Here is a 22,087-nt window from a genome sequence, read left to right as displayed (position 1 = left end):
TCTCTCTCAAGAGGAGTCCCACAAGGGGAGATACATAAGCTAAGCTCAAGTGTAGTTCTAATCTTAGCTAACCGTAGAAGTGAGGAGGGGGTCCATTTATAGGCTAGTCCACGAAGGAGTAAGTGAGAGGGAGATACATGGGCCTTTGGCCCAACACTGCGCACACGAAGGCATCAGATGTCCTGCCTCTCGTGGTGTGGGATGTCCGGCCAAGCAATGGTCAATCTTCGGGTGACCTCTTGCCAGATTTCCGGCAGGGGCCCGAATGTCCGGCCCGACCGTGTAGCACCGGATGTCCGGCCGCTGATGCGCTTCGGTCATCCATTGGTGCAGCTCCTTCTCGGCTGCACAGGCGTCGGATGTCCGGCCTTGGCCCGGATGTCCGGGCGTTGTAGGTTCAGCAACTTTGTCTTCTTTCGTCTTTGCTTCCACGCTTCCCTCGCGGATGGCGTGTGCATTCCTTGGCGCTTGCACTCCTCCTCATCATCCGTGAGGCTCCGATAATACATGTGCATGCACACGAAGGAAGTGTCAAGTAGTATACCATCCTCAATGCTTAGCATGATAGAGGCAAAGGTGTCCCGATGTTTCGATGAGATGGTGGCTATCATTTTCTGTGGGAGTCGACCTTGACGATCCGACTACGAACGTGCGAGACGTCACGCCTTAGCAATCGCCAAACCAACTTCCGAGGGTTATTGACCACGCCGGAGCACGATCAACCTGACCACGAGGGTCTGTTTCCTGCGAGCAAACGAAGAACAAGCAAGAAACTAAGATTGCAATCTGGATATTGCGAATATAAGATGAAAGCTTTATTGATCAAGGTGGGGTTCTGTGACGTCTTGGTCTGGTCGTTGGACACAAACGAAGTACGCGAAGTTGCAGCTATGGCGAACTTTTAATCTAAACAAAACACAAAGCCTAAACAATGCCGTAAGGGCTGTATATATGGAGGAGAGAGGGGGAATTTCGTGGCCCTTGGTGGAGGGGTCCGAAACCAACCCTAACTGTTGTTTCCCCACACATACGGACTCTAAAAACAGCCTATACTTAAGTACTTCGAAAATACATGGGCCTGGCCCAATAATAAGGTGACGCAGCACCTAAAATAGCCTCTGGACGAAATTTATGAAGTGGCATATTGTATATTTCGTCCCATGCTTCATGCACTCATTATGGTGGCTTCAGAGTCCTAGAATCATCACTTGTAACTCCGTTCTTGTTCCCCTTGGGCATGCCATCATCTCCATGCTTGAACTTGCTCCAAGGTTCATCTTTCTTGTCCAAGCTAGGCCCTTCATTTGTAAGCAAAACAAATGTATCCAATTTAGGCAGCATCATATTCTCATGAACATTAGAATCATTACCAAGAAACGGAAGTACCTGATAATTCAATTGGCGTGCGCGAGCTCTAGTAATCGGTCCAGTGTGTATAGCAGCAGGGGCTGTGGGTGTAACAATGGTATTGATGTCCTCATCATAGCACGTGTAAAGGAGATGATTCACCTTTATGTATGTTGAGTGGATGTCACACATGTCACTTGCCAAATGGAATTTTGACATGGTGATGTCCGTAGGATGCTTTGCATCATCCCCTCCCCCTTGGGAAAGACTCGGATAGAAAACCAAATCACCATGGGAAAGAGAGGCCGTCGCCGTGTAGAAGTGGACGATCACCAAACATTCATCATCTTGGAGCTCAAAATGGGCACTCTCCAATGTTGCACCATCTTGTGTTTCCTTCAAAGAAGCAAGGATAACAGATACTTGGAAAAAACGAATGTGGTTAGCGTTAGTGCAAAACCAAGCATTCAAGTGGTGATTCACCGAACAAGTGTCATCATCATGCATAGCATATGGTGTGACAAAGGATTGTGGCATGGCATGTAAGCATGTGAATCGAGCACAATGGAAGGCATCATAATCATGGCTAAGAAGCAATATCACTCTACGAGGCGAAGCATGCAAATGTGAGGTAGTGATACCGATATGTGTGACAAGAGAACAAGCATCTACCTCAAGGTCATAGTTGTTGCAAAACGTAGTAGAAAAATAAAAAAACACCCTGTGAACACCCAGGAACAATATGAAGATGCCTTAACGGTTTGGATTCGATCGTTGCTGACTCCAAGTTGCAGCAGAAAAAGACGAGTTGGTGTACATCGCAGTTGGAGTCCCTCGAAACGTAGATGAACGATCTCGCGAACCACCCAGGAACAATTCCTCGATTGAAAGCACGGCCTCTCTACGAGTTGCAAGCATACGGTCTTCACGATCCGGCTGTGCTTTGCCGTCCAGAGCTAATCATCGCTAAAAATTAGAGGAAGGAGATTAGAACCACACTGAGCTTCTAATTATGAGGATTAGAGGATCTAGGTCTAGATCTAATTGATCGACTAGGACCAACTAGAACTAGAACTAGAGAACTAGAGGAGGCTTCAAAAACGTGTGTGTTCAAAAGTGCCAAAGTCCTCTAGTATATATAGGTTGGAGGGGAGAGGAGGGGGCCACACAAGGAGGGAAGGACCCCCTCCTTGTTTTTTCTGGGAGGATGAGTCTTCCCCCACTCCAATTCGGCCTCCCAAGTGGGAAAGGGGGTGTCCTGATACGTCTCAAACGTATCTATAACTTTTGATTGTTCCATGATGTTATATTATCATTCTTGGATTTTTTATATTCATTTTATAGCAACTTTATATCTTTTGTTGGGACTAACCTATTGACATAGTGCCATGTGCCAGTTTGTTGTTTTTTGCTTGTTTTTTACTTCAGAAAATATCCATATCAAACGAAGTCCAAATGCAGGGAAACTTGTTGGAGATTTTTTATGCCCAGAAGAGACCCAGGGAGCACAAGAGGTGCACCAGAGGAGGCACATGGGGCCCACAAGACACCAGGGCGCGCCTTGATGCCTTGTGGGGCCCACGGGAAGCTTCGCCACCGCCTCTCAGCTCTATAAATACCCAATATTCCAGAAACCATAGAGGAGTTGACGAAACACAATTTCAGTCGCCGCAAGTTCTAGAACCACGAGATCCAATCTAGAGCCTTATTCCGGCACCTTGCCGGAGGGGAAACGATCATGGAGGGCTTCATCATCCTCATTGGTGCTCCTCCGATGATGCGTGAGTAGTTTACCACAGACCTACGGGTCCGTAGGCAGTAGCTAGATGGCTTATTCTCTCTTTTTGATTCTCAATACAATGTTCTCCTCGATGTTCTTGGAGATGTATTTGATGTAATGACTTTTTGCGGTGTGTTTGTTGGGATCCAGTGAATTGTGAGTTTATGATCAGATCTATCAATGAATATTATTTGAGTCTTCTTTGAACTCTTATATATATGTATGATCTTTATAGCCTCATATTTCTTCTCCGAAACTTTGGTTTGGTTTGGCCAACTAGATTGATTTTTCTTGCAACGGGAAGAGGTGCTTTGTGATGGGTTCGATCCTGCAGTGCTTATTCTCGGTGACAGAAGTAGACATGACACACATGTATCGTTGACATTAAGGATAAAAAGATGGGGTCTATTCCTACATGAATAGATCTTGTCTACATCATGTAATTGTTCTTATTCCATTACTCTGTTTCTCCATGAACTTAATACACTAGATGCATGTTGGATAGCGGTCGACGTGTGGAGTAATAGTAGTAGATGCAGGCAGGAGTCGGTCTACTAATCTTGGACGTGATGCCTATCATTGGAACAACGATGTGCTATACAAACGATTTTTAACCCCTTTCCAATACGGCATTTGGAACCGTCGCCTAGTGAGTGAAGGCGATAGGGGGTCCTTCCCACACGACTCAGAAAACGTCGGGGATAGGCCCTCCTGGCACACAAAATGAGCTCGTGTGCGATCTGGCGGGGCATGGAAACCCAATTGTTTCCATTCGTATGGACATCCCACACGATGAATCCCAGAAAATCATTTCCGTTCGTACGTATATCACACACAATTTTTTGTGTGGAAACGTTTGTGCAAGGTGGCCTAACACAAATAGTTCTCTGCCGGAAGCCATGTGTGATTATTAGTTGATCGAACACGCCTACTTTCTAGAAACCGTGCGGGTTGTTTGACTTCATCGCCCACGGTGCTGTCTGAGTAACCGTCTGCAATAGAAAACACCAATAAGCAGGGTAATTAGCCTATTATTGATAATCCATGTACTAATCAAATTGATATTTCTTATAAAACACACCAAATATTTCATATCTGTATAACAGCAACCAGGATTTCATAATCGAATTACATCAGATAGCTTCGGCACTCAGTAACGCCATTACACAACAGCACCAAATTTCACATGCAGCATCAAAAACCTTTGGAAAGTAGCATCATACACGGTAAGTAGACAGATGAATCTCATTTGGGAAACTGCAGAAGCGGAAGGCAAATATTGAGCCTTCAGTGATGTTGAATGTCCTTGCAACTTTAGGCCAGTGGCTATGGATAATTGCCCACCCAACCTTCGTCCTCTTCAGCAAGACTTCAATATTGTACCATGGGTGTTGAATGAATACATTCCTCGTCTCTTGACCATGCAGGTGGTTTGAGAGGTAATCATCGGTGAACTGCCTTGAAAAGTACTGAAAACAAAGATATGCATAAATCGCTGTTATAAATTTTGAAACAGCGCAAGGGGTAAAAACAAGGTAAAAGAGTTAGTACCATCCTATAGTTGACCGATGTCTTCTTCATTGTGCAAACAAAGATATTGCTGTTATTCGTTGCAAGTTTCTTCATCCTAATAATCTTTCTGAGTTTCTTGACTTGACTGATATTCATGGACATCTCATTTCCCCATATGCAAAATGGGTCGAACAGTGGGTCTAAGCCTCTCACAGCAGGACCTACATGTGCAAGACCAAATTGTAAGAAACCTAAATATTAGAATGATTCCTGCAACTGCACAATAATGTGCTATTAGCCAAAGGACCATGCTTGAGCAAACCTCGATGGTAAACCGCATTGTCTCCCATTGTTTCCTTGCAACACACATAAGGAAGATCTTGATCAGGTTAACTGAGAGTTGCCATACTATTAGTAGAATATGTATTGAGTACAGCCCAATTCGATTGGTGTCACATGCATAACAATACAAAATTGTACCCAAAGCAAATGAAAATCAAATTGCAGAACTAAACCAAACAGCTAAATGGACAGCAGACCAAATGAACCAAAATAGTTAACTGAGCATGACATTGCAGAATAGAAACATGTACTAGAAGATAAGACAGTTAACAAAACAAAGAATACTTGAGAACAGTACTACGAAATGTAGCAATTGTTGGACCAAAGTGTTAACTGAACATTACATTTCAGTGGACCAAACTGTTAACTGAACATCAGATTGCATATTAACATTACAGAGGACAAATCACTAGAAGGCACTGGCGGTGGCCTCGAGAAAACATCACGAACTATATTTTAAAGTAGACAACCATGTGGCGGTGTCGACGATGGCCTCGAAGACGAGGTGCTCCTCCAAGATCTGGCGGTCGGCACGCATGGCAGCCAACCTCGTGCTCGCGTGCGGCCTCATGCTACTGATCTCCACGTTATACTGCATGCAAAATGGCTGTGGGCTAATGTCGCTTGAAGCTACGTCGATATTTCCCCAAAGAGGAAAGGATGATGCAGCACAACGGCGGTAGGTATTTCCCTCATATATGAAACCAAGGTTATCGAACCAGTAGGAGAACCAAGCAACACAACGTAAACAGCCCCTGCACACAGATAACAAATCCTTGCAACTCGACGTGTTAAAGGGGTTGTCAATCCCTTTCGGGTAACGGTGCCAGAAATTAGTGCGCGACGGGAAAAATATTATAAATATTGATAGATCAAATGCCAAATAAAATAAATTGCAGCAAGGTATTTTTGGGTTTTTGGATTAATAGATCTGAAAATAAAAGCAAATAAAAATAGATCGCAAAGGCAAATAATGTGAGAAAGAAGACCCGGGGGCCGTAGGTTTCACAAGTGGCTTCTCTCGAGAAAAAGCAAAGCGGTGGGTGAACAAATTACTGTTGGGCAATTGATAGAACTTCAAATAATTATGACGATATCTAGGCAATGATCATTATGTAGGCATCACGTCCAAGATTAGTAGACCGACTGCTGCCTGCATCTACTACTATTACTCCACACATCGATCGCTATCCAGCATGCATCTAGTGTATTAAGTTCATGGAGAAACGGAGTAATGCAATAAGAATGATGACATGATGTAGACAAGATCTATCTATGTAGAGATAGACCCCATCGTTTTATCCTTAGTAGCAACGATACATACGTGTTGGTTCCCCTTCTATCACTGGGATCAAGCACCGTAAGATCGAACCCACTACAAAGCACCTCTTCCCATTGCAAGATAAATAGATCAAGTTGGCCAAACAAAACCCAAATATCTGAGAATAAATACGAGGCTATAAGCAATCATGCATAAAAGAGATCAAAAAAACTCAAATACTTTCATGGGTATAAAAAGATAGATCTGATCATAAACTCGAAGTTCATCGGATCCCAACAAACACAACGCAAAAGAGTTACATCATATGGATCTCCAAGAGACCATTGTATTGAGAATCAAGAGAGAGAGATGAAGCCATCTAGCTACTAACTACGGACCCGAAGGTCTACAAAGAACTACTCATGCATCATCGGAGAGGCACCAATGGAGGTGGTGAACCCCATCCGAGATGGTATCTAGATTGGATCTGGTGGTTCTGGAATCTGCGGCGGCTGGATGAATATTTCGTCGACTCCCCTAGGGTTCTGGAAATATTGGGGTATTTATAGAGCAAAGAGGCAGTCCAGGGGGTACCCGAGGTGGGCACAACCCACCAGCGCGTGCTTGGGCCTCCTGGCGCGCCCTGGTGGGCTGTCCCCTCCTCGGGACTCCCCCCAGGTGCAACCAGGGCCCAACATGTTCCTTCTGGTGTATAAAAAATCTCCGTAAAGTTTCGTGGCATTTGGACTCCGTTTAATATTAATTTTCTGCGATGTAAAAAACACGGAAAAACAGGAACTAGCACTTGGCACTATATCAATAGGTTAGTGCCAAAAAATGATATAAAATGATTATAAAACATCCAAGATTGATAATATAACAACATGGAACAATCAAAAATTATAGATAGGTTGGAGACATATCATGGGCGACGCTTAGTTGGAGGAGGGGGACAGTGATTTCGGCTGGAGGTGTAGCGCCGTCGGTCGGGGCATATGGGACGGGAAAGGAGGAGGATGGTGTGGGTGGGCGTGGATTACCTGACCATATCGATGAGGCCGCGCAGCAAGAAGAAGGGTCGGCGGCGAGGAGGCTGCGCAGCAAGAAGAAGGGTCGCCGGCAAGGAGGCGGCGCTGCAAGAAGAAGGGTCGCCGACGAGGAGGTGGCACTGCAAGAAGAAGGGTAGCTGGCAAGGAGGCGGCACTGCAAGAAGAAGGGTCGCCGATGAGGAGGCTCAGCTGCCAGTAAGCAATAGTGAAGGTTTGAACTTGGAAAGCAAGGAGGAACAGTGGAAATGTGGCTTTTGGTGGGAGGGAGGGGGCGGGGAGATAGATATTTCCGCGGTGGCAAACAAATTTCGCTCGGTGCCAGGAGAAACTGGCGCGCAAGTGTGGTTCAAGCGGGGGCGGTGGACTGTAGACGACGAAGCTTCCCGCGTAAGCCAGACAAGACGGTGCGCCAAGATATTTTATATCGCATCCCGCACGATTCTTTCTAGTAACTGTTTATGATATACCTGATTTTTTTCATTATGTTTTGAAAAACAAAATGGTGTTATGGAGGGAAAGGATGGTGTTTGAATTGCTAGAACATTTCCGTACAGTGAACATGCAACTAGTACATGAGTGTCGTGTTTAAATTTGGAATTATTCCGGGTTGTTTGGCATTTTTATGCATTAATTGGTTTTCTGGGCATTTAATATGCATAATTCAAAATTGAAGTACAAGCACATGCTCCAGTGCACCAAAGTTTGTTGAAAAATTACATGTGTGTCTTTGGGTGAATTTATAGGTCCCATGCAAGAAATGGGAATGAAATTCGAACATCTGGGCATCGTGGCTCGGCCGGAAAGATTGAGAAAATTGGTTTTTTAATTCCTGTAAATACAAAACACGCCTGAAAATCATGAAACTTGGCATGGTGTCATGACATGGCACCAACATGTTGCGGTAATTTTTTTGGCCGAATTGGGACAAGCTTTGGTGTAAGCTTCTTGCAAACCGGAACTTCCTTCAAAAAGACTCGTGGTTCTGAGAGGGAACGTGTCACCTCCGTGTGCGAAACAACATACGTACACTGCCTTATCCCGCCTTAATTTTTTTACATAGGCAGATTAGACCAAATAGAAGTATCGTGCTAAATTTTGGAATTATTCCGGGTTAGTTTGACCTTTTTATACATTAATTGAGTTTCTGAGCATTTAATGTGCATAATTCAAATTTAAACTACAAGCACATGCTCCAGTGCACCAAAATTGGTTGAAAAAGTCACATGTGTGTCCTTGAGTGAATTTCTAGGTCTCATGCAAGAAATAAGAATGAAATTCAAACATCTGGGCGTCGTGGCTCGGCCAGAAAGATTGAGAAACTTGGTTTTTTAATTCCTGTAAATCCAAAACACGTCGAAAAATCATGAAACTTGGCATGGTGTCATGACATGGCACCAACATGCCGCGGTAATTTTTTGGCCGAATTGGGACAAGCTTTCGTGTAAGCTTCTTGCAAACCGGAGCTTCCCTCAAGAAGGCTCGTGGTTTCGAGAGGGAACGTGTCACCTCCATGTGCGAAACGACATACATACACTGCCTTCTCCCGCCTTAATTTTTTTACACAGCAGATTAGACCAAATAGAAGTATCGTGCTAAATTTTGGAATTATTTCGGGTTTGTTTGGCCTTTTTTACACATTAATTGAGTTTCTAGGCATTTGATGTGAATAATTCAAATTTGAACTACAAGCGCATGCTCCAGTGCACCAAAGCTGGTTGAAAAATCACATGTGTGTCCTTGGGTGAATTTCTAGGTCCCATGCAAGAAATGGGAATGAAATTCAAACATTTGGGCGTCATGGCCCGGCCGGAAAGGTTGAGAAACTTGATTTTTTTAATTCCTGTAAATCCAAAACATGCATGAAAATCATGAAACTTGGCATGGTGTCATGACACGGCACCAACATGCCGTGGTAATTTTTTTGGCCGAATTGGGACAAGCTTTGGTGTAAGCTTCTTGCAAACCGAAGCTTCCCCCAAGAAGGCTCGCGGTCCCGAGAGGGAACATGTCACCTCCTGTGAGAAACGACATACGTACACTGCCTTTTCCCGCCTTAATTTTTTTACATAGGCAGATTAGACCAAATATAAGTATCGTGCTAAATTTTGGAATTATTACGGGTTCGTTTGACCTTTTTTATACTTAATTGAGTTTCTGGGCATTTAATGTGCATAATTCAAATTTGAACTATAAGCACATGCTCCAATGCACCAAAGTTGGTTGAAAAATCACATGTGTGTCCTTGGGGTGAATTTCTAGGTCCCATGCAAGAAATGAGAATGAAATTCAAACATTTGGGCGTCGTGGCTCGGCCGTAAAGATTGAGAAACTTGGTTTTTTAATTCCTATAAATCCGAAACACGCCTCAAAATCATGAAACTTGGCACGGTGTCATGACATGGCACCAACATGCTGTAGTAATTTTTTTGGCTGAACTGTGACAAGCTTTGGTGTAAGCTTCTTGTAAACCGGAGCTTCCCTCAAGAAGGCTCGTGGTTCCGAGAGGGAACGTGTCACTTACGTGTGCGAAACGACATACGTACACTGCCTTCTCCCATCTTAAATTTTTTACACATGCATATTAGACCAAATAGAAGTACCGTGCTAACTTTTGGAATTATTCCGGGTTCGTTTGGCCTTTTTACACATTAATTGAGTTTCTGGGCATTTAATGTGCATAATTCAAATTTGAACTACAAGCACATGCTCCAGTGCATCAAAGTTGGTTGAAAAATCACATGTGTGTCCTTGGGTGAATTTCTAGGTCCCATGTAAAAAATGAGAATGAAATTCAAACATCTGGGCGTTGTGGCTCGGCCGGAAAGATTGAGAAACTTGGTTTTTTAATTCCTATAAATCCAAAACACGCCTGAAAATCATGAAACTTGGCATGGTGTCATGACATGGCACCAACATGTTGTGGTAATTTTTCTGTCCGATTTGCGAAGGCGCACACATTAACAATCAACAAAGTCATTTTGGAACAAGTGGTGTTACGTTACGTACAAATCGGAAACACAAGTATTATTGACACTGTGGGCGTTCTACTTACCAATTACGTGCCGCCATGCATCCCCTTTTTTATTGACTAGGAGGTGCCGTGCGGGGTAGCTATTTGAGTACGGGAGGCATGCGATCAGACCCCTGCGCGTGCTCATCGAGATGAGAACCCTTTGACCTCTACCCGCCGCGCACCTCCCTCCCAACGTCTTGATTAATGGCGCCCGAGCCCCTTTTCTACGGTGTGGCTATATGTCTCACTGGATTGAGATTTAAGAGAGAAAAATAAAAATCTGCAAAGAAAGTTTTGCACGGATATTGATGTAAGATCCGACGGACCTATATAGCATCGACTGCGACTTATAGCAAGCATGATGATTATAAGGACGATGACAATGGATAATAATTGTCTTGCATATTTAGGAACATAATTAAAAAAAGCCACATGCGGCAACGCCCGAAATACACAAGGGCAAAAGAAGAAGGAAGACAACGATCTGGCTCACTGATCTCTACTTTTTTCATGCGTTGCTGCAGGCCGCGGGAACTAGTTTCCATGGTGAGCGGCGATGAGCTCTTTCTTGTCCTCAAGATACTGCTTGAGAGCATCCACGGATTTCTCCACCAGCCTTCTGCGCTCGATGCGGGCATGGCATTCTCGTCCATAAGTTTCTCGACGATGACACCGGTCCTCTTCAACAAGGCAGTGGTCTCCTCCTACTTCTCCACACTTCCGACGATCTTCGCCCTCAGCAGGTCGCGCTCGGCCAGGAGCTTCACATTGCTCTCATTTAGTTGTCGGATGACACCGGTAGCCTATTAAAAAGAGGCTTTCATGTCGTCCTCCAACCTCTCCTAGTCGGAGATCTGATCCATCTGGCTATGGACGATCGCATGCATGCGCCTGTAAGAGTCCTCGCCTGCCCGCGAGACATGTTTCCAGGCCGCCATGGCGCGGGAGGACATCTCTGCTGCATTCGCGGCGCGGCGGGACATCTCTTCTGCTTTCGCGGAGCGGCCAGACTAGTCTGCTGCATCGATGACGCGGCGGGACCTCCATGCTGCTTCGGCGGCACGGCGGGGCCTCTATGCTGCTACGGCCGCGCGGCGGGACATGCCGGCTGCGTTCGCGGCGAGGCGGGACATCTCTCGTGCTTCCGCTTCCATGCTCGCATCTCCCTGGTGGCAATCTCTCGATCCAAAACTCACGCCGAGCATGGCGGACACAAGGGAACGATGATGAATGACTTGTTTGTTTTTGTGGATGAGGAGTTGAGCAGAATTGTGCAGTCATCTTGGAGTAGTAGTATTTATAACCGAGTACTAATACGCTCCTAAGTGAGAAACCATTTAGGTTTTGATCGTTGTGAACAGGTTTGCAATTTGGAATGTGACAGGACGCGGGCTCAAAATTTACTGACGGTTATAAGTGTGGCACTATTCCCGGAAGGCGTAACTGAAGGAAATATGCCCTAGAGCCAATAATAAAGTTGTTATTTATATTTCTTTATATCATGATAAATGTTTGTTATTCATGCTACAATTGTATTAACCGGAAACTTAGTACATGTGTGAATACATAGATAAACAAAGTGTCACTAGTTTGCCTCTACTTGACTAGCTCGTTGAATCAATGATGGTTATGTTTCCTAACCATAGACATGAGTTGTCGTTTGATTAACAGGATCACATCATCAGAGAATGATGTGATTTACTTGACCTATCCGTTAGCTTAGCATGATGATTGTTTAGTTTGTTGCTATTGCTTTCTCCATAACTTATACATGCTCCTATGACTATGAGATCATGCAACTCCCGAATACCGGAGGAACACTTTGTGTGCTACCAAACGTCACAACATAACTGGGTGATTATAAAGGTGCTCTACAGGTGTCTCCGATGGTGTTTGTTGAGCTGGCATAGATCGAGATTAGGATTTGTCACTCCGATTGTCGAAGAGGTATCTCTGTGCCTTCTCGGTAATGCACATCACTATAAGCCTTGCAAACAATGTGACTAATGAGTTAGTTGCGGGATGATGCATTACGGAACGAGTAAAGAGACTTGCCGGTAACGAGATTGAACTAGGTATTGAGATACCGACGATCGAATCTCGAGCAAGTAACATATCGATGACAAAGGGAACAACGTATGTTGTTATGCGGTTTGACCAGTAAAGGTCTTCGTAGAATATGTAGGAACCAATATGAGCATCAAGGTTCCGACTATTGGTTATTTACCGGAGATGAGTCTCGGTCATGTATACATAGTTCTCGAACCCGTAGGCTCCGTACGCTTAACATTCTATGACCATTTGTATTATGAGTTATGTGATTTGATGACCGAAGTTTGTTTGGAGTCCCGGATGAGATCGAGAACATGACGAGGAGTCTCGAAATGGTCGAGACGTAAAGATCGATATATTTAAAGGCTATATTCGGACATAGGAAAGGTTCTGAGTGATTCGGGTATTTTTCGAAGTACCGGAGACTTACGGGAATTCGTATTGGGCCTTAATGGCCCATACGGGAAAGGAGAGAAAGGCCTCAAGGGTGGCCGCGCCCCTTCCCCATGGTCCGAATTGGACTAGGGAAAGGGGGCGCCCCCTTCCTTCCTTCTCCTTTCCCTTTTTCCTATTCCATGTGGGAGGTGGAATCCTACTAGGACTAGGGAGTCCTGGTAGGACTCCACACTTTGGGCGCGCCCTATGAGGGCCCACCTCCTCCCCCCTTACGTGGCCAGGGGCACCCCATAGACACACAAGTTGATTGTTTCTAGCCGTGTGCGGTGCCCTCCTCCATCATAATCCACCTCGGTCATATCGTAGAGGTGCTTAGGCGAAGCCCTGTTCCGGTAGCATCATCATCACCGTCATCACGCCGTCGTGCTGACGAAGCTCTCCCTCGACACTCTGTTGGATCGTGAGTTCGTGGGATGTCACCGAGCCGAACGTGTGCTGATCGCGGAGGTTCCATACTTTCAGTACTAGGATCGGTCGATCGTGAAGACGTACGACTACATCAACCGCGTTGTCATAATGCTTCCGCTTACGGTCTACGAGGGTACATAGACAATGTTGGAAATATGCCCTAGAGGCAATAATAAAATGGTTATTATTATATTTCTTTGTTCATGATAATTGTCTATTGTTCATGCTACAATTGTGTTATCCGGAAATCGTAATACATGTGTGAATACATAGACCACAACACGTCCCTAGTGAGCCTCTAGTTGACTAGCTCATTGATCAAAAGATAGTCATGGTTTCCTGACTATAGACATTGGATGTCATTGATAACAGGATCACATCATTAGGAGAATGATGTGATGGACAAGACCCAATCTTAAGCATAGCTCAAAGATCGTGTAGTTCGTTACTGTAGCTTTTCCGAATGTCAGTATCATTTCCTTAGACCATGAGATTGTGCAACTCCCGGATACCGTAGGAGTGCTTTGGGTGTGCCAAACATCACAACGTAACTGGGTGACTATAAAGGTACACTACAGGTATCTCCGAAAGTGTCTGTTGGGTTGGCACGAATCGAGACTGGGATTTGTCACTCCGTATGACGAAGAGGTATCTCTGGGCCCACTCGGTAATGCATCATCATAATGAGCTCAATGTGACCAAGTGGTTGATCACGGGATCATGCATTACGGTACGAGTAAAGTGACTTGCCGCTAACGAGATTGAACGAGGTATTGGGATACCGACGATCGAGTCTCGGCAAGTAACGTACCGATTGACAAAGGGAATTGTATACGGATTGATTGAATCCTCGACATCGTGGTTCATCCGATGAGATCATCGTGGAGCATGTGGGAGCCAACATGGGTATCCAGATCCCGCTGTTGGTTATTGACCAGAGAGGCATCTCAGTCATGTCTGCATGTCTCCCGAACCCATAGGGTCTACACACTTAAGGTTCGGTGACGCTAGGGTTGTAGAGATATTAGTATGCAGTAACCTGAAAGTTGTTCGGAGTCCCGGATGAGATCCCGGACGTCACGAGGAGTTCCGGAATGGTCCGGAGGTAAAGATTTATATATAGGAAGTTTAGTTTCAGCCATTGGGAAGGTTTCGGGGGTCACCGGTATTGTACCGGGACCACCGGAAGGGTCCCGGGGGTCCACCGGGTGGGGCCACCTATCCCGGAGAGCCCATGGGCTGAATTGGGAGGGGAACCAGCCCCTAGTGGGTTGGTGCGCCCCCCCTTGGGCCTCCCCTGCGCCTAGGGTTGGGAAACCCTATGGGTGGGGGCGCCCCCCACTTGGCTTGGGGGGGAAGCCACCCCTTGGCCGCCGCCCCCCAAGGCCCCTATATAAAGAGGGGGGAGGGAGGGCAGCCGCACCCCTGGCTCTTGGCGCCTCCCTCTCCCTCCGTAACACCTCTCCTCCCCGCTTGCGCTTGGCGAAGCCCTGCCGGGATCCTGCTGCATCCACCACCACGCCGTCGTGCTGCTGGATCTTCATCAACCTCTCCTTCCCCCTTTCTGGATCAAGTTGGAGGAGACGTCTTCCCAACCATACGCGTGTTGAACGCGGAGGTGCCGTCCGTTCGGCACTAGGTCATCGGTGATTTGGATCACGTCGAGTACGACTCCATTAACCCCGTTCTCTTGAACGCTTCCGCGTGCGATCTACAAGGGTATGTAGATGCACTCCTCTCTCCCTCGTTGCTAGATGACTCCATAGATTGATCTTGGTGATGCGTAGAAAATTTTAAAATTCTGCTACGTTCCCCAACAGTGGTATCAGAGCTAGGTCTATGCGTAGTTTCTATGCATGAGTAGAACAGAAAGCAGTTGTGGGCGTCGATATTGTCAATTATCTTGCCGTTACTAGTCTTATCTTGATTCGGTGGCATTGTGGGATGAAGCGGCCCGGACCGACCTTACACGTATGCTTACGTGAGACTGGTTCCACCGACTGACATGCACTAGTTGCATAAGGTGGCTGGCGGGTGTCTGTCTCTCCCACTTTAGTCGGATCAGATTCGATGAAGAGGGTCCTTATGAAAGGTAAATAGAAATTGGCAATTCACGTTGTGGTTTTGGGGTAGGTAAGAAACGTTCTTGGTAGAAACCTATAGCAGCCAGTAAAAACTTGCAACAACAATTAGAGGACGTCTAACTTATTTTTGCAGCAAGTGTTTTATGATGTGATATGGCCAAAGGATGTGATGAATGATATATGTGATGTATGAGATGATCATGTTCTTGTAATAGGAATCACGACTTGCATGTCGATGAGTATGACAATCGACAGGAGCCATAGGAGTTGTCTTTATTTATTTATGACCTGCGTGTCAACATAAACGTCATGTAATTACTTTACTTTACTTCTCGGTGCATGTCTGCATCTCCTAGGGCCGGCGCATGGGGGGGGGCAAGGGGGGGGGGGCGCACCAGCCCACCAGGGGCTGGTTCCCCTCCCCACTTCAGCCCATGGGGCCCTCCGGGATGGGTGGCCCCACCCGGTGGACCCCCGGGACCCTTCCGGTGGTCCCGGTACAATACCAGTGACCCCCGAAACTCTCCCGATGGCCGAAACTGCAATTCCTATATATAATTCTTCACCTCCGGACCATTCCGGAACTCCTCGTGACGTCCGCGATCTCATCCGGGACTCCGAACAACTTTCGGGTTACTGCATACTCATATCTCTACAACCCTAGCGTCACCGAACCTTAAGTGTGTAGACCCTACGGGTTCGGGAGACATGTAGACATGACCGAGACGGCTCTCTGGCCAATAACCAATAGCGGGATCTGGATACCCATGTTGGCTCCCACATGCTCCTCGATGATCTCATCGGATGAACCACGATGTCGAGGATTCAAGCAACCCCGTATACAATTCCCTTTGTCAATCGGTACGTTACTTGCCCGAGACTCGATCGTCGGTATCCCAATACCTTGTTCAGTCTCGTTACCGGCAAGTCACTTTACTCGTACCGTAATGCATGATCCCGTGATCAACCACTTGATCACTTTGAGCTCATTATGATGATGCATTACCGAGTGGGCCCAGAGATACCTCTCCGTCATACGGAGTGACAAATCCCAGTCTCGATTCGTGCCAACCCAACAGACACTTTCGGAGACACCTGTAATGTACCTTTATAGTCACCCAGTTACGTTGTGACGTTTGGTACACCCAAAGTACTCCTACGATATCCGGGAGTTGCACAATCTCATGGTTTAAGGAAATGATACATGACATTCAGCAAGCTACAACAAACGAACTACACGATCTTTGAGCTAAGCTTAGGATTGGGTCTTGTCCATCATATCATTCTCCTAATGATGTGATCCCGTTATCAATGACATCCCCATGTCCATAGCCAGGAAACCATGACTATCCGTTGATCAACGAGCTAGTCAACTAGAGGCTCACTAGGGACACATTGTGGTCTATGTATTCACACATGTATTACGGTTTCCGGATAATACAATTATAGCATGAATAATAGACAATTATCATGAACAAGGAAATATAATAATCATTTTATTATTGCCTGTAGGGCATATTTCCAACAGTCTCCCACTTGCACTAGAGTCAATCATCTAGTTACATTGTGATGAATCGAACACCCATGGAATTCTGGTGTTGATCATGTTTTGCTCTACGGAGAGGTTTAGTCAACAGATCTGCGAAATTCAGGTCCGTATGTACTTTACAAATTTCTAGGTCTCCATTTTGAACACATTCACGAATGGAGTTGAAGCGACACTTGATATGCCTGGTCTTCCTGTGAAACCTGGGCTCCTTGGCAAGGGCAATAGCTCCAGTGTTGTCACAGAAGAGAGTCATCGGCCCCGACGCATTGGGTATGACTCCTAGGTCGGTAATGAACTCCTTCACCCAGACTGCTTCGTGTGCTGCCTCCGAGGCTGCCATGTACTCCGCTTCACATGTAGATCCTGCCACAACGCTTTGATTGCAACTGCACCAGCTTACTGCCCCACCATTCAAAATATACACATATCCGGTTTGTGACTTAGAGTCATCCAGATCTGTGTCGAAGCTAGCGTCGACGTAACCCTTTACGATGAGCTCTTCGTCACCTCCATAAACGAGAATCATGTCCTTGGTCCTTTTCAGGTACTTCAGGATATTCTTGACCACTGTCCAGTGTTCCTTGCCGGGATTGCTTTAGTACCTTCCTACCAAACTTACGGCAAGGTTTACATCAGGTCTGGTAGACAACATGGCATACATAATAGACCCTATGGCTGAGGCATAGGGGATGACACTCATCTCTTTTATATCTTCTGCCGTGGTCGGACATTGAGCTGAGCTCAATTTCACACCTTGCAACACAGGCAAGAACCCCTTCTTAGACTGATCCATATTGAACTTCTTCAATATCTTATCAAGGTATGTGCTTTGTGAAAGACCTATGAGGCGTCTTGATCTATCTCTATAGATCTTGATACCTAATATATAAGCAGCTTATCCAAGGTCCTTCATTGAAAAACTCTTATTCAAGTAGGCCTTAATGCTTTCCAAAAGTTCTATATCATTTCCCATCAAAAGTATGTCATCTACATATAATATGAGAAATGCTACAGAGCTCCCACTCACTTTCTTGTAAACGCAGGCTTCTCCATAAGTCTGCATAAACCCAAACGCTTTGATCATCTCATCTAAGCGAATGTTTCAACTCCGAGATGCCTGCACCAGCCCATAAATCGAGCGTTGGAGCTTGCACACCTTGTCAGCATTCTTAGGATCGACAAAACCTTCCGGCTGCATCATATACAATTCTTCCTTAAGGAAGCCATTAAGGAATGCCGTTTTGACGTCCATTTGCCATATCTCATAATCATAGAATGCGACAATTGCTAACATGATTCGGACGGACTTCAGCTTCGCTACGGGTGATAAAGTCTCATCATAGTCAACCCCTTGAACTTGTCGATAACCCTTAGCGACAAGCCGAGCTTTATCGTCTGTCTTCTTCTTGAAGATCCATTTATTTTATATGGCTCGCCGATCAACGGGCAAGTCAGTCAAAGTCCATACTTCATTTTCATACATGGATCCTATCTCGGATTTCATGGCTTCCAGCCATTTGTCGGAATCTGGGCCCGCCATCGCTTCTTCATAGTTCGAAGGTTCACCGTTGTCTAACAACATGATTTCCAAGACAGGGTTACCGTACCACTCTGGTGCGGAACGTGTCCTTGTGGACCTACGAAGTTCAGTAGGAGCTTGATCCGAAGTATCTTGATCATCATCATTAACTTCCTCTCTAATCGGTGCAGGCACCACGGGAACATTTTCCTGAGCTGCGCTACTCTCTGCTTTAAGAGGCAGTACTTCATCAAGCTCTACTTTCCTCCCACTTACTTCTTTCGAGAGAAACTCCTTCTCTAGAAAGGATCCATTCTTGGCAACGAAGATCTCGCCTTCGGATCTGAGGTAGAAGGTATACCCAATGGTTTCCTTAGGGTATCCTATGAAGACACATTTTTCCGACTTGGGTTCGAGCTTTTCAGGTTGAAGTTTCTTGACATAAGCATCGCACCCCCAAACTTTTAGAAACGACAGCTTAGGTTTCTTCCCAAACCATAATTCATACGGTGTTGTCTCAACGGATTTCAACGGAGCCCTATTTAAAGTGAATGCGGCAGTCTCTAAAGCGTAGCCCCAAAATGATAGCGGTAAATCGGTAAGAGACATCATAGATCGCACCATATCTAATAGTGTGCGATTACAACGTTCGGACACACCATTACGCTGAGGTGTTATAGGCGGCGTGAGTTGTGAAACTATTCCACATTTTCTTAAGTGTGTGCCAAATTCGTGACTCAAGTATTCTCCCCCACGATCTGATCGCAAGAACTTGATTTTCCTGTCATGTTGATTCTCAACCTCACTCTGAAATTCCTTGAACTTTTCAAAGGTCTCAGACTTGTGTTTCATCAAATAGACATACCCATATCTACTCAAGTCATCAGTGAGGGTGAGAACATAACGATAGCCACCGCGAGCCTCAACACTCATTGGACCGCACACATCAGTATGTATGATTTCCAATAAGTTGGTTGCTCGCTCCATTGTTCCTGAGAACGGAGTCTTGGTCATTTTACCCATGAGGCATGGTTCGCACGTGTCAAATGATTCGTAATCAAGAGACTCTAAAAGTCCATCTGCATGGAGCTTCTTGATGCGTTTGACACCTATGTGACCAAGGCGGTAGTGCCACAAGTATCTGGGACTATCATTATCAATCTTACATCTTTTGGTATTCACACTATGAATATGTGTAGCATTACGCTCGAGATTCATTAAGAATAAACCATTCACCATCGGAGCATGACCATAAAACATATCTCTCATATAAATAGAACAACCATTATTCTCGGATTTAAATGAGTAGCCATCTCGAATTAAACGAGATCCTGATACAATGTTCATGCTCAAAGCTGGCACTAAATAACAATTATTGAGGTTTAAAACTAATCCCGTAGGTAAATGTAGAGGTAGCGTGCTGACGGCGATCACATCGACCTTGGAACCATTCCCGACGCGCATCGTCACCTCGTCCTTCGCCAGTCTCCGCTTATTCCGCAGCTCCTGCTTTGAGTTACAAATGTGAGCAACCGCACCGGTATCAAATACCCAGGAGCTACTACGAGTACTGGTAAGGTACACATCAATTACATGTATATCACATATACCTTTCGTGATGCCGGCCTTCTTGTCCGCTATGTATTTGGGGCAGTTCCGCTTCCAGTGACCACTTCCCTTGCAATAAAAACACTCAGTCTCGGGCTTGGGTCCATTCTTTGGCTTCTTCTCGGCAGCTTGCTTACCGGGCGCGGCAACTCCCTTGCTGTCCTTCTTGAAGTTGTTCTTACCCTTGCCTTCCTTGAACTTAGTGGTTTTATTCACCATCAACACTTGATGTTCCTTTTTGACTTCTACCTCTGCTGACTTCAGCATTGAATATACCTCAGGAATGGTCTTTTCCATCCCCTGCATATTGAAGTTCATCACAAAGCTCTTGTAGCTCGGTGGAAGCAACTGAAGGATTTTGTCAATGACCGCGTCATCCGGGAGATTAACTCCCAGCTGAGTCAAGCGGTCATGCAACCCAGACATTCTGAGTATGTGCTCACTAACAGAACTATTTTCCTCCATCTTACAGCTGAAGAACTTGTTGGAGACTTCATATCTCTCGACCCGGGCATGAGCTTGGAAAACCATTTTTAGCTCTTCGAACATCTCATATGCTCCGTGTCGCTCAAAATGCTTTTGGAGCCCCGGTTCTAAGCTGTAAAGCATGCCGCACTGAACGAGGGAGTAATCATCAACACGTGTCTGCCAAGCGTTCATAACGTCTTGTTCTGCAGGGAAAGCAGGTGCTTCACTTAGCGGTGCTCGTAGGACATAATCTTTCTTGGCAGCTATGAGGGTGATCCTCAGGTTCCGGACCCAGTCCGTATAGTTGCTGCCATCGTCTTTTAGCTTGGTTTTCTCTAGGAATGCGTTGAAGTTGAGGACAACGTTGGCCATTTGATCTACAAGACATATTGTAAAGATTTTAGACTAAGTTCATGATAATTAAGTTCATCTAATCAAATTATTTAATGAACTCCCACTCAGATAGACATCCCTCCAGTCATCTAAGTATAACATGATCCGAGTCAACTAGGCCGTGTCCGATCATCACGTGAGACGGACTAGTCAACATCGGTGAACATCTTCATGTTGATCGTATCTTCTATATGACTCATGCTCGACCTTTCGGTCTTCTGTGTTCCGAGGCCATGTCTGTACATGCTAGGCTCGTCAAGTCAACCTAAGTGTTTGCATGTGTAAATCTGTCTTACACCCGTTGTATGTGAACGTTGGAATCTATCACACCGATCATCACGTGGTGCTTCGAAACAACAAACTGTCGCAATGGCGCACAGTTAGGGGGAACACTTTCTTGAAATTATTATGAGGGATCATCTTATTTACTACCGTCGTTCTAAGTAAACAAGATGCAAAAACATGATAAACATCACATGCAATCAAATAATAGTGACATGATATGGCCAATATCATATAGCTCCTTTGATCTCCATCTTGGGCTCCATGATCATCTTGTCACCGGCATGACACCATGATCTCCATCATCATGATCTCCATCATCGTGTCTCCATGAAGTTGCTCGCCAACTATTACTTCTACTACTATGGCTAACACGTTTAGCAATAAAGTAAAGTAATTTACATGGCGTTTCTCAATGACACACAGGTCATACAAAAATAAAGACAACTCCTATGGCTCCTGCCGGTTGTCATACTCATCGACATGAAAGTCGTGATTCCTATTACAAGAACATGATATCATACATCACATATATATCATTCATCATTCATCACAACTTTGGCCATATCACATCACATGACACTTGCTGCAAAAAACAAGTTAGACGTCCTCTAATTGTTGTTGCAAGTTTTACGTGGCTGCAATAGGGTTCTAGCAATAACGTTTTCTTACCTATGCCAAAACCACAACGTGAATTGCCAATTTTATTTACCCTTCATAAGGACCCTGTTCATCGAATCCGATCCGACTAAAGTGGGAGAGACAAACACCCGCCAGCCACCTTATGTAACTAGTGCATGTCAGTCGGTGGAACCGGTCTCACGTAAGCGTACGTGTAAGGTTGGTCCGGGCCGCTTCATCCCACGATGCCGCCGAATCAATATAAGACTAGTATCGGCAAGCAAATTGACAATATCGACGCCCACAACTACTTTGTGTTCTACTCGTGCATAGTAACTACGCA

Source organism: Triticum dicoccoides, chromosome 5A, assembly GCF_002162155.2.
Source record: "Triticum dicoccoides isolate Atlit2015 ecotype Zavitan chromosome 5A, WEW_v2.0, whole genome shotgun sequence".
NCBI lineage: Eukaryota > Viridiplantae > Streptophyta > Magnoliopsida > Poales > Poaceae > Triticum > Triticum dicoccoides.
This window is presented reverse-complemented; position numbering follows the sequence as displayed.